Source organism: Triticum dicoccoides, chromosome 1B (genome assembly GCF_002162155.2).
Source record: "Triticum dicoccoides isolate Atlit2015 ecotype Zavitan chromosome 1B, WEW_v2.0, whole genome shotgun sequence".
Classification (NCBI taxonomy): Eukaryota; Viridiplantae; Streptophyta; class Magnoliopsida; order Poales; family Poaceae; genus Triticum; species Triticum dicoccoides.
The window spans coordinates 589,227,037-589,235,567 of record NC_041381.1 but is presented as its reverse complement, the minus strand read 5'-3'; positions in this window follow the sequence as shown (position 1 = coordinate 589,235,567).

Sequence of the window (8,531 nt, the reverse complement as noted above, 5' to 3'; positions counted from 1 at the left end):
TTGTGTGTCATGGGGTGCCCCCCTGCCCCCGTATATAAAGGAGCAAGGGGAGGGCCGGCCAAGGAGGAGGAGGCGCGCCCAAGGGGGGAGTCCTACTCCCACCGGGAGTAGGACTCCTCCTTTCCTAGTTGGAGTAGGAGAGAAGGAAGGGGAAGAGAGAAGGGAAGGAAGGAGGGGGTGCGGCCCCTCCCCTAGTCCAATTCGGACTAGGCCTTGGGGGGGGGGGGGCGCGGCCTGCCCTAGGCAGCCCCTCTCTCTTTCCCGTATGGCCCAATAAGGCCCAATACTTCTCCCCGGTGAATTCCCGTAACTCTCCGGTACTTCGATAAATACCCGAATCACTCGGAACCTTTTCGAACTCCGAATATAATCGTCCAATATATCGATCTTTACGTCTCGACCATTTCGAGACTCCTCGTCATGTCCCCGATCTCATCCGGGACTCCGAACTCCTTTGGTACATCAAAACTCATAAACTCATAATATAACTGTCATCAAAACCTTAACCGTGCGGACCCTACGGGTTCGAGAACTATGTAGACATGACCTAGAACTATTCTTGGTCAATAACCAATAGCGGAACCTGGATGCCCATATTGGCTCCTACATATTCTACAAAGATCTTTATCGGTCAAACAGCATAACAACATACTTTGTTCCCTTTGTCATCGGTATGTTACTTGCCCGAGATTTGATCGTCGGTATCCAATACCTAGTTCAATCTCCTTACCGGCAAGTCTCTTTACTCGTTATGTAATGCATCATTGCGTAACCAACTCATTGATCACATTGCTTGCAAGGCTTATAGTGATGTGCATTACCGAGAGGGCCCAGAGATACCTCTCCGACAATCGGAGTGACAAAACCTAATCTCGAAATACGCCAACTCAACATGTACCTTCGGAGACACCTGTAGTACTCCTTTATAATCACCCAGTTACGTTGTGACGTTTGGTAGTACCCAAAGTGTTCCTCCGGTAAACGGGAGTTGCATAATCTCATAGTTACAGGAACATGTATAAGTCATGAAGAAAGCAATAGCAGCATACTAAACGATCAAGTGCTAGGCTAACGGAATGGGTCAAGTCAATCACATCATTCTCCTAATGATGTGATCCCGTTAATCAAATGACAACTCTTTTGTCCATGGCTAGGAAACTTAACCATCTTTGATTCACGAGCTAGTCAAGTAGAAGCATACTAGTGACACTATGTTTGTTTATGTATTCACACATGTATCATGTTTCCGATTAATACAATTCTAGCATGAATAATAAACATTTATCATGAAATAAGGAAATAAATAATAACTTTATTATTGCCTCTAGGGCATATTTCCTTCAGTCTCCCACTTGCACTAGAGTCAATAATCTAGTTCACATCAGCATATGATTCAACACCAATATTCACATCTGTATGTGATTAATACCCATAGTTCACATCGTCATGTGATCAACACCCAAAGGGTTTACTAGAGTCAATAATCTAGTTCACATTGCTATGTGATTAACACCCAAAAGAGTACTAAGATATGATCATGTTTTGCTCATGAGAGAAATTTAGTCAACGGGTCTATTACATACAGAGCCGTATGTATTTTGCGAATATTCTTATGTCTTCAATACTCTGCACGGAGCTACTCTAGCTAATTGCTCCCACTTTCAATATGTATCCAGATTGAGACTTAGAGTCATCTGGATCAGTGTAAAAGTTTGCACCGATGTAACTTTTACAACGAACTCTTTTATCACCTCCATAACCGAGAAACATCTCCTTAGTCCTCACTAAGGATATTCTTGACCGCTGTCTAGTGATCTACTCTTAGATCAAAATTGTATTCCTTTGCCAAACTCAGAGCAAGGTATACAATAGGTCTAGTACACAACATAGCATACTTTATAGAACCTATGACTGAGGCATAGGGAATGACTGTTCATTCTTTTCTATTTTCTGCCATGGTCGGGTTTTGAGTCTTACTCAACTTCACACCTTGCAACACAGGCAAGAATTCTTTCTTTGACTGTTCCATTTTGAACTACTTCAAAATCTTGTCAAGGTATGTACTCATTGAAAAATCTTATCAAGCGTCTTGATCTATCTCTATAGATCTTGATGCTCAATGTGTAAGCAGCTTCACCAAGGTCTTTCTTTGAAAAACTCCTTTCAAACACTCCTTTATGCTTTGCAGAATAATTATACATTATTTCCGATCAACAATATGTCATTCACATATACTTATCAGAAATGCTGTAGTGCTCCCACTCACTTTATTGTAAATACAGGCTTCTTCAAAAGTCTGTATAAAACCATATGCTTTGATCAACTCATCAAAGCGTATATTCCAACTCCGAGATGCTTGCACCAGTCCATAGATGGATCGCTGGAGCTTGCACACTTTGTTAGCATCTTTAGGATTGACAAAAACTTTCTGGTTGCATCATATACAACTCTTCTTTAATAAATCCATTAAGGAATGCCGTTTTGACATCCATTTGCCAGATTTCATAAAATGTGGCAATTGCTAACATGATTCAGACAGACTTAAGCTTCGATACGAGTGAGAAAATCTCATCGTATTCAACACCTTGAACTTGTTGAAAACCTTTCGCAACAAGTCGAGCTTAGTAGATAGTAACACTACTATCAGTGTCCGTCTTCCTCTTGAAGATCCATTTATTTAACATGGCTTGCTGATCATCGAGCAAGTCAATCAAAGTCCATACTTTGTTCTCATACATGGATCATATCTCAGATTTTATGGCCTCAAGCCATTTCGTGGAATCTGGGCTCATCATCGCTTCCTCATAGTTCGTAGGTTCATCATGTTCTAGTAACATGACTTCCAGAACAGGATTACCGTACCACTCTGGTGCGGATCTTACTCTGGAAGACCTACGAGGTTCTGTAGTAACTTAATCTGAAGTTTCATGATCATCATCATTAACTTCCTCACTAATTGGTGTAGTAGTCACAAGAACAGATTTCTGTGATGAACTACTTTCAAATAAGGGAGCAGGTACAGTTACCTCATCAAGTTCTACTTTCCTCCCACTCACTTCTTTCGAGAGAAACTCCTTCTCTAGAAAGGATCCATTCTAAGCAACGAATGTTTTGCCTTTGGATTTGTGATAGAAGGAGTACCCAACAGTTTCCTTTTGGGTATTCTATGAAGACGCACTTCTCCGACTTGGGTTCGAGCTTATCAGGTTGAAACTTTTTCATATAAGCATCGCAACTCCAAACTTTAAGAAACGTCAACTTTGGTTTCTTGCCAAACCACAGTTCATAAGGCGTCGTCTCAACGGATTTTGATGGTGCCCAATTTAAAGTGAATGCAGCTGTCTCTAATACATAACCCCAAAACGATAGCGGTAAATCGGTAAGAGACATCATAGATCGCACCATATCCAATAAAGTGCGGTTACGACGTTCAGACACACCATAATGTTGTGGTGTTCCAGGTGGCGTGAGCTGTGAAACTATTCCACATTGTTTTAATTGAAGACCAAACTCGTAACTCAAATATTTGTCTCCGCGATCAGATCGCAGAAACTTTATTTTCTTGTTATGATGATTTTTCCACTTCACTCTGGAATTCTTTGAACCTTTCAACTATTTCAGACTTATGTTTCATCAAGTAGATATACCCATATCTGCTCAAATCATCTTGTGAAGGTCAGAAAATAACGATATTTGCCATGAGCATCAACACTCATTGGATCGTATACATCGGTATGTATTATTTCCAATAAGTCAGTAGCTCGTTCCATTGTTCTGGAGAACGGAGTTTTAGTCATCTTGCCCAATAGGCACGGTTCGCAAGCATCAAATGATTCATAACCAAGTGATTTCGAAAATCCATCTTTATGGAGTTTCTTCATGCGCTTTACACCGATATGACCCAAACGGCAGTGCCACAAATAAGTTGCACTATCATTGTTAACTTTGCATCTTTTTGGCTTCAATATTATGAATATGTGTATTACTACGATCGAGATCCAACAAACCATTTTCGTTGGTGTGTATGACCATAGAAGGTTCTATTCATGTAAACAGAACAACAATTATTCTCTAACTTAAATGAATAACCGTACTACAATAAACATGATCAAATCATATTCATGCTCAACGCAAACACCAAATAACACTTATTTAGGTTCAACACTAATCCCGAAAGTATAGGGAGTGTGCGATGATGATCATATCAATCTTGGAACCACTTCCAACATACATCGTCACTTCACCCTTAACTAGTCTCTGTTTATTCTGCAATCCCGTTTCGAGTTACTAATCTTAGCAACTGAACTAGTATCAAATACTAAGGGGTTTCTATAAACACTAGTAAAGTACACATCAATATCAAATATACTTATGTTCACTTTGCCATCCTTCTTATCCGCCAATCACTTGGGGTAGTTCCGCTTCCAGTGACCAGTCCCTTTGCAGTAGAAGCACTTAGTCTCAGGCTTAGGACCAGATTTGGGCTTCTTCACTTGAGCAGCAACTTGCTTGCCATTCTTCTTGAAGTTCCCTTTCTTCCCTTTGCCCTTTTCTTGAAACTAGTGGTCTTGTCAACCATCAACACTTGATGTTTTTCTTGATTTCTACCTTCGTCGATTTCAGCATCACGAAGAGCTTAGGAATCGCTTCCGTTCTCCCTTGCATATTATAGTTCATCACAAAGTTCTACTAACTTGGTGATGGTGACTAGAGAATTCTGTCAATCACTATCTTATCTGGAAGATTAACTCCCACTTGATTCAAGCGATTGAAGTACTCAGACAATCTGAGCACATGCTCACTAGTTGAGCGATTCTCCTCCATCTTTTAGCAATAGAACTTGTTGGAGACTTCATTTCTCTCAATTCGGGTATTTGCTTGAAATATTAACTTCAACTCCTGGAACATCTCATATGGTCCATGACATTCAAAACGTCTTTGAAGTCCCGATTCTAAGCCGTTAAGCATGGTGCACAAAACTATCAAGTAGTCATCATATTGATCTAGCCAAACGTTCATAACGTCTGCATTTGCTCCTGCAATAGGTCTGTCACCTAGCGGTACATTAAGGACATAATTCTTCTATGCAGCAATGAGGATAAACCTCAGATCACGGATCCAATCCGCATCATTGCTACTAACATCTTTCAACACAATATTCTCTAGGAACATATCAAAATAAACATATGAAAGCAACAACGCAAGCTATTGATCTACAACATAATTTGCAAAATTCTACCAGGACTAAGTTCATGATAAATTTAAGTTCAATTAATCATATTACTTAAGAACTCCCACTTAGATAGACATCTCTCTAGTCATCTAAGTGATCACGTGATCCAAATCAACTAAACCATGTCCGATCATCACGTGAGATGGAGTAGTTTCAATGGTGAACATCACTATGTTGATCATATCTACTATATGATTCACGTTCGACCTTTCGGTCTCCGTGTTCCGAGGCCATATCTGTATATGCTAGGCTCGTCAAGTATGACCTGAGTATTCCGCGTGTGCAACTGTTTTGCACCCGTTGTATTTGAACGTAGAGCCTATCACACCCGATCATCACGTGGTGTCTCAGCACGAAGAACTTTCGCAACGGTGCATACTCAGGGAGAACACTTCTTGATAATTAGTGAGAGATCATCTTATAATGCTACCGTCAAACAAAACAGAATAAGATGTATAACAGATAAACAACATATGTAATCAAAATATGTGACATGATATGGCCATGATCATCTTGCGCCTTTGATCTCCATCTCCAAAGTACTGTCATGATCTCTATCGTTACCTGCACGACACCATGATCTTTATCATCTTGATCTATATCAATGTGTCGTTACATGGTTGTCTCGCCAACTATTGCTCTTGCAACTATTGCTATCGCATAGCGATAAAGTAAAGCAATTATTTGGCACTTGCATCTTATGCAACAAAGAGACAACCATAGGGCTTCTGCCAGTTGCCGATAACTTCAACAAAACATGATCATCTCATACAACAACTTATATCTCATCACGTCTTGACCATATCACATCACAACATGCCCTGCAAAAACAAGTTAGACGTCCTCTACTTTGTTGTTGCAAGTTTTACGTGGCTGCTACGGGCTGAGCAAGAACCGTTCTTACCTACGCATCAAAACCACAACGATAGTTCGTCAAGTTGGTGCTGTTTTAACCTTCGCAAGGACCGGACGTAGCCACACTCGATTCAGCTAAAGTGAGAGAGACAGACACCCGCCAGCCACCTTTAAGCACAAGTGCTCGTAACGGTGAAACCAGTCTCACGTAAGCGTATGCGTAATGTCGGTCCGGGCCGCTTCATCTCACAATACCGCCGAACCAAAGTATGACATGCTGGTAAGCAGTATGACTTGTATCGCCCACAACTCACTTGTGTTCTACTCGTGCATATAACATCAACGCATAAAACCTGGCTCGGATGCCATTGTTGGAGAATGTAGTAATTTCAAAAAAAATTCCTACGCACACGCAAGATCATGGTGATGCATAGCAACGAGAGGGGAGAGTGTTCGTCCATGTACCCTCGTAGACCGTAAGCGGAAGCGTTATGACAATGCGGTTGATGTAGTCGTACGTCTTCACGATCCGACCGATCCAAGCACCGAACGTACGACACCTCCAAGTTCAGCACACGTTCAGCTCGATGACGATCCCCGGGCTCCGATCCAGCAAAGCTTCGGGGATGAGTTCCGTCAGCACGACGGCGTGGTGACAATGATGATGTTCTACCGGCGCAGGGCTTCGCCTAAACTCTGCGACGATATGACCGAGGTGGAATATGGTGGAGGGGGGCACCGCACACGGCTAAGGAACGATCCGTAGATCAACTTGTGTGTCATGGGGTGCCCCCTGCCCCCGTATATAAAGGAGCAAGGGGAGGGCCGGCCAAGGAGGAGCAGGCGCGCCCAAGGGGGGAGTCCTACTCCCACCGGGAGTAGGACTCCTCCTTTCCTAGTAGGAGTAGGAGAGAAGGAAGGGGAAGAGAGAAGGGAAGGAAGGAGGGGGTGCGGCCCCTTCCCCTAGTCCAATTCGGACTAGGCCTTGGGGGGGGGGGGCTGCCCTAGGCAGCCCCTCTCTCTTTCCCGTATGGCCCAATAAGGCCCAATACTTCTCCCCGGCGAATTCCCGTAACTCTCCGGTACTCTCATAAATACCCGAATCACTCGGAACCTTTCCGAACTCCGAATATAGTCGTCCAATATATCGATCTTTACGTCTCGACCATTTCGAGACTCCTCGTCATGTCCCCGATCTCATCCAGGACTCCGAACTCCTTCGGTACATCAAAACTCATAAACTCATAATATAACTGTCATCAAAACCTTAAGCGTGCGGACCCTACGGGTTCGAGAACTATGTAGACATGACCTAGAACTATTCTTGGTCAATAACCAATAGCGGAACCTGGATGCCCATATTGGCTCCTACATATTCTACGAAGATCTTTATCGGTCAAACCGCATAACAACATACTTTGTTCCCTTTGTCGTCGGTATGTTACTTGCCCGAGATTTGATCGTCGGTATCCAATACCTAGTTCAATCTCGTTACCGGCAAGTCTCTTTACTCGTTACGTAATGCATCATCGCGTAACCAACTCATTGGTCACATTGCTTGCAAGGCTTATAGTGATGTGCATTACCGAGAGGACCCAGAGATACCTCTCCGACAATCGGAGTGACAAAACCTAATCTCGAAATACGCCAACTCAACATGTACCTTCGGAGACACCTGTAGTACTCCTTTATAATCACCCAGTTATGTTGTGACGTTTGGTAGTACCCAAAGTGTTCCTCCGATAAACGGGAGTTGCATAATCTCATAGTTACAGGAACATGTATAAGTCATGAAGAAAGCAATAGCAGCATACTAAACGATCAGGTGCTAGGCTAACAGAATGGGTCAAGTCAATCACATCATTCTCCTAATGATGTGATCCCGTTAATCAAATGACAACTCTTTTGTCCATGGCTAGGAAACTTAACCATCTTTGATTCACGAGCTAGTCAAGTAGAGGCGTACTAGTGACACTATGTTTGTTTATGTATTCACACATGTATCATGTTTCCGGTTAATACAATTTTAGCATGAATAATAAAAATTTATCATGAAATAAGGAAATAAATAATAACTTTATTATTGCCTCTAGGGCATATTTCCTTCAATCTAGCCCTTTGACTTCCCACGGACGGGCTTTGACCAGTGGACCTCTCCACCTGGTTGTGTCGGGTCGGCCCAGAGGGACACCGGGGAGCAACATAAGGGCCAAACCCACAGCTAAATCCAATCCGTAGACCCGACGCGTCCATTCCCCCCCTCGAGGTGCCGGCGATGGTACCGTCCGTGACGGGGGCCACGCACCGGAGATGCGTGCCGCCTCTTCAGACATGCCACAACACCACCCCGCATGTATGAGGGCCTGGTACGACGCTCCGGTGGCATTTCTACCCCCAGGGCCCCCGTCCCGCCTAACCCTGGAGCGGTTGACTACGTGATCTA